Genomic DNA, 6,000 nt, shown 5'->3' with positions numbered 1-6,000 from the left:
ACAAGGCAAAATTAATTAAGTTTAATCAGTAAAAGTAGAAATAATGATACATTTATGAATTTTGGCTTAATACGCAATTTGCATTGGATTTGTACATGAAATCACGTTTATGAGCAATTTTGGGTCTGACATGCACTTGCATAATGTTGCGTAATGTCGTAACCGTGTACCCGGGCTTCACAACTTTGGTCTCAAAATTTGCGCGAGACTTGAATGTAAAAAGTCAGTGAGCTGCGAGGTGAAAAAATTTCGCGCAGCAGATATATCGCGAAAATTTTTGGGGGGCCATTATGGCCCCCGGGAGAATTAGGGTTAAGGGTATAAAAACACTTATTTTCAAGAAAAGGGGTGGTTTTGAAAGACTGGTCAATGGTCATTCGCGGGGGTCAATAGGGTATATTTTTTTTTTTGGGGGGGGGACTAGCCAAACGTGTTTCGGATGTTTTTCCCCAAGCTTTTCCACAGGGTCATATTCTGGCGACAACCTGTCTAGAGGCCATAATGTGTAAATAAAGCCCTTGAAAAACTTGTTTAAGGGTTATTTTGCACACAGAAAAAACTCATGTAGGGGGTGTTTGGAAAGAATTTGGTCACGCATGTGTACAGCAATGCAGTTAACTCCCACCCCGGGGTTTCCTTATTGATTTGGAGATGGCTTCTATCTGAAGAATACTGATCCGTCTGTGCTAAATCAAGTGAGTTTTAACTGCGACATATTAACATCTACAGAATGAGCAACATTTGGAAAAAAATGTCCGGTTCATTACAAGACGTACGGTGAGTTTTTTCCATTGTATCATAATGCATTAGCTTAAGAAATATTAATCATGCAACTCTTTATTTTGTTCGTATATTATTATCTTCAACAAAAAATTCCCCTTGACAGATAGTATTTCTAAATATTTATATTAATATATTATGGAAAAAAATGTTCCTAAAAGGAAATAATTATTACATCTAAAATAAGAATTGATATGAGACGATAAATGAAAATGATTAAAGACTCCCTACCTCTAGATCACCCTGACTATCATCAACTCATATTCCCACAGGCACGGGGAATGACCAATCTATACTGAGCTCATTCAGCAGCGGTGTGAGAGTTCAGACGGAGTTCAGATTTTTAGCTGATATCAGATTTTTTTCGTTTTGATTTCAGCTAAATTTCAGCTTATTTTTGTCTTTCCTCTGTATACAAAGTATGGGAGCTCTTTCTATATCAGACTTTTTTTTTACACTGTTCAGCCTTTTTCCAGATCTTTTCATTTGTGACCACTCACACCCCTGATCCAGGTAATAAGAGTAGCACTGGCATATATTTTTTGTGGGGGGGGGGGCAAGACTCCCTAAAAGAGATTTGCAACTCATCGGGTGATTTAAGGACAATCATAAATTAGGCCTCTTTATGTAGTTTTCTTTCTACTTTATTGTCTTCTCCTCTGTCACCATGGTTATTCATTTTGGACGTAATTAATGTGAAACATAGAGTGCAAGATCGCCGGGGAGGGGTCAGCTGTTTCGCTCCACGACTGTGAGTATAAGACTCATTTTAAACGGGTTGCCTATCAATACATTGCAACTCTGAGTAATTCCTTGTTTTCTTCTTTTGGACCGAATTTTAGAAATATTAACATGCAAACAAATGAATACACAGGCATATGGGCATTAGTCATCAACCTTATCCAAGATATTATTTTTTTTTAGATCAGACCAATAACTCAGATAAAGCATGACATCTCAATAATCTTTTTTTTTCAAGGCCCTTTTTCAATATCAATTATTGTAATAATTGTTATTCTTCATGTACTTAGTTTTTTTACCGAGAAGCAATGTAGTTTGCTCTTAACGAGTACGCGGTTACAATAGACGATGTTTATCGTTTCAGCATGCATACCGAATCCTTGTCTACATGGAGGCTCATGTGAGGAAACATTTGCTGATTTTGATTGTAACTATACTGCACTAAAAAAAAACAATACCTGTATTTGTTGTATTAATTAGGAACAATTAGTTTAAAACATGAGTATAGGCCCATATTGTTTCTTATAAAAAAAATGCATTTGCTTCTTAGTAGGAAAATTGAAAGAAAATACAAAAACTAATCGCAAAGCAAAGTATTACACATTGCCAATTTATAAAGCGAACTGAATTAAAAACAAATTTAAATATCCAAGTGTGTAGGATGGGTATTTCAACTGATTAACGTGAAATGTTTAAGGATCGTAACATCTGTGTTTCAAAAATGGTAAGAACTTAATAGGCAATAATGTCTCTGGTATCGAGAGCCGCATGGATGAAAATGAATGAAATCATTTACATTTTATACATATCATAACAAGTAACAACATATGAGCTGTGTGACAATTAGCTCTCTTTTTTCGGAGACATCAAACTTCTCGATATCAGATCGCCAAGGAATAGTCTCATTCTAGGCAATCGAAGAAGACTCTCCATGGCAGATCATGAACCTCTGGATCTGTGAACCTCTGTGACCTCTAACTTCGTATGTAAATATCTTAGCTCTCCTGGAGTATACTCAACCATAGATTGCGTTGTATTCAATAGTTTACCAGAGAGAGCCATCCTCTTTGCCAAGGTTATAATGTGTCCCGGTGATGCAATGCATATCATGAATGGTTGGCTTGATGATGATATTCCACTGGAGGGAACGGGAGTGGTGTTTTACGTTGCAAAGCATATTCATTGTCCACTCAAAACGACACTACACGTAATCAAGCAGGCGCTGCCTTTAGGCACTCTATGCACAACAATCCAAACATTTAATTCTGGACCATCACTTGAACAAATCTGAGAACGTTTCGTTCAAATTTCCCTTCAAAGCTTTCTTTTGATTTTACATGACTTGCTCGGATGGTAACCAGACTTGTTCGTATACTTAGACAAATATTTGGGTTCTGAAGAGTCGAATAAAACACAAAAACAAATAAAGGAGACAGAGAGAGGGAGGGAGATGGGTATATGGTAGTGTTTTTTTTTTCTTAATTTAAAAGCAAATAGAACTGACTTCTGTTAGTGAAGAAGATAAGAAAATGTATACTGATCAATTTTAAAACATCCCTTATCAGGTGGGATACGCATACACATTTCTTGCGATTTCATTCACAGATTATGAGTGTACCAGTCCAGGAATTCCTCTTGGCCTTCAAGTTGAAAATAGTGACGTCATAGATGCACAGATCACAGCATCCAGTGAGGATCAGACGTACAAGTCAGCCACTGCAAGATTACACGGACCACAGTACTGGCAACGTTTAATTCATGGCAAGGTGCAGTGGTTACAAATCGACTGATAAACATCCTCATCGTTACTGGTCTCTCCATGCAGGGGAGGGTTGATGAAGATTATTTTGCCACAGCTTTTAATTTAAATTACTTCCTTATAGGCCCAGTATGAAAGTCTCCAAAGATGAACTTGAACAAGTTAAGGTGATGTATTTATCTTCCTGCTCTTGTTTGTTTGTGATATTGAGATGGAGTAAAGCAGATGCTTTTATTGATACTACTTCAATGAAGGTTGAAAAAAAAGTAATCAGTACTCAATTCCATGCCCAAAGCAATACATTTGTGTGTATGGCTGTATTTATTATTGCCATTATTTAGATTAACTACTGGTTTCATACAAAATTCAGTATTCTAATTTGAGTCTGGCGACTGCTAATAAAGTTACTGTTCTGAATAGTCTGAAATACAGTGGCTACGACCTAGTTGGGTACACTTCTGTAGAATCGAATAGGTGCACATAGAAGTGCCATTCTCCTAATCCTATCTTTTGCTCTCTTTGATGTTTCCTATTATTTTCCAGGTAACGGTGATGGCTCCTGTAACGGCACATTTTGGTAAATTATTACCAAAATGTGGGAAGAGTGTTGGGGATCTTCATGTCTATGTTTCTAACAACATGACCGTCTTGACATCAGAGCATTTACTGTTTGCTAGGTCAATCAAGGTGATCGCTGCTGAGGTAAGTAATCTTGGAATAGAATTCGCTTAGATTGTGTTGTGAGCCTATTCATCCATGAAACACATCACACTCATTTAATTGCTTTAAACGCTGTTGCTCCCCTCGTCTTGTCATAAATTGACAGAACAAGGAAATATTAGACTGCAAAAGCACCGGTGTTGATTTCACACCAGCCCGGAATCTATACACAACAAAAAAAGTAAGTCCCCCTAAATAAAATTGCTGTAACTTTTGAACCGAATTAGTTTGAGATATGATATTTCATAGGTGGTTTTCTGCACTCATTAAACAACTCCTGGGGAAAAATGACATCGATCAGTGAAGTCATGCATGAGTGATTAAAGATTGAATTAAAAATGACCATTTTCAAGAGTCACAAGAGTCGTTTTTAGTTTGTTCAAATACAAAGTTGGGAAAGTTGTTTTCAGGTGAATTTTTTGGTGTTATGCTGTTTTACTGTCCATCATTCAATCACTTCAGACCAGATTTTGGTATTGTATGTTCATGGTTGAGTGAGCACAATGTATTGCAGGGGCTGCGGAAGCGGGGGGGGGGGGTGGGCATCAGCCCCAACTTTTTTCCAAAAGCATGTACAAAAATGTAAAAATGACCATACGGTTTTGATTTTTTGCATGATCAGCCCCCCCCCCCCTCCCACTATGAAAAACGTTCCGCGGCCCCTGAATTGTGACATATCATCAGAGGGGCTTATGGTAGTATCTACTACAACTTGTTAGATCATGTTAAAATTTGAAAATGTTAGTGGCTTTACCGATTATAGGCCCCTCCCTCATTTTAAAATTTTGGATTCTCCACTGATTTGTCCATACATTCAACTGATCCTGAGAAATTGTTAGGAAAAGAATACATTTATGCAGTATAAAGAGTATTCATTCCTAAGTTTTCGATTGTGCTCGCTCAACCATGAAAATGTTTAAAATTCGGAAAGTGTGTGGTGATAGAAATGATGGATGATAAAAACAACAGCAATTAAAGTCACATTTGAAACCGAATTTGCCCCCAATATTACACTACACCATTTTACTTTCGGTCTAACACCAAATAGGTGTTTATACAACACCAATTAGTATTAGAACTTCATGGGTTTGATTCCAAACTGGTGTTGTTTCAATACTTCTCTGGTGTGGACATTATTGATTCCGAGCTGGTGTTAAATCAACACCCGAGTTTTTGCAGTATCAAAATATCACAAAAACATGCTATGAACACAAGCATATCGAGTTGTATATAAATGCTTTTATTTCCAAATGTATTATAGCAGTTTATCATAGAGATACAGAGGTCAAGTTTTTCAAAGATGACAGGACATCAATCAATCACTAAAACGTACGACGTTAAAGCTTACATGATTGTTTTTGCCTCTATATTCTCAATATGTGAGTTTATGATCGAATTTCCAAATCTTGAAAAAAGGTTTTTGTTATACGTTCAGTCTCATAACTTTGTTGTTGACTTTGTTTGATCCTAAATGACTACTACACAAATATTCTTACTCCGTTAGCATCATAATTACACTAAGAAAAATACATGAACACAATTTTAAACTACTTCAAACACAAGTCAAACCAATCGTAAAAAATATTTTTCAAAAAGTAATCAGATATAAGCGTCTGACTCACCTCAAACTCATGTTACATACCCAAAATTATATGTATTGAAAAGATTTTCGAATCAATTTATATGTACTTGTAAATGATATGGATTGTCTTGATATGTAATTATTATCATTACGATACAGCTTTTACAGAAAATACAATTGAACCATCGTCGCAGAAGCTTTATCAACATAATAATAATTTTATATACGTAATGTAATGCATGGTTAATGCATAAGATATCATATCAACTGCAGTACACATTTCTACATAGCTTGTCTCTACAACTTCGCGAAGCATATATAACAAGGCAAATGACAAGCGTTGTTTCGCCTGCATAATGCAGTCATGAAGAGAATGTATGTCAAAACTATGCTATATGACTTCCGAGGCTGTCAGCAG

Source organism: Lytechinus variegatus, chromosome 6, assembly GCF_018143015.1.
Source record: "Lytechinus variegatus isolate NC3 chromosome 6, Lvar_3.0, whole genome shotgun sequence".
NCBI classification, from domain to species: domain Eukaryota; kingdom Metazoa; phylum Echinodermata; class Echinoidea; order Temnopleuroida; family Toxopneustidae; genus Lytechinus; species Lytechinus variegatus.
This window is presented reverse-complemented; position numbering follows the sequence as displayed.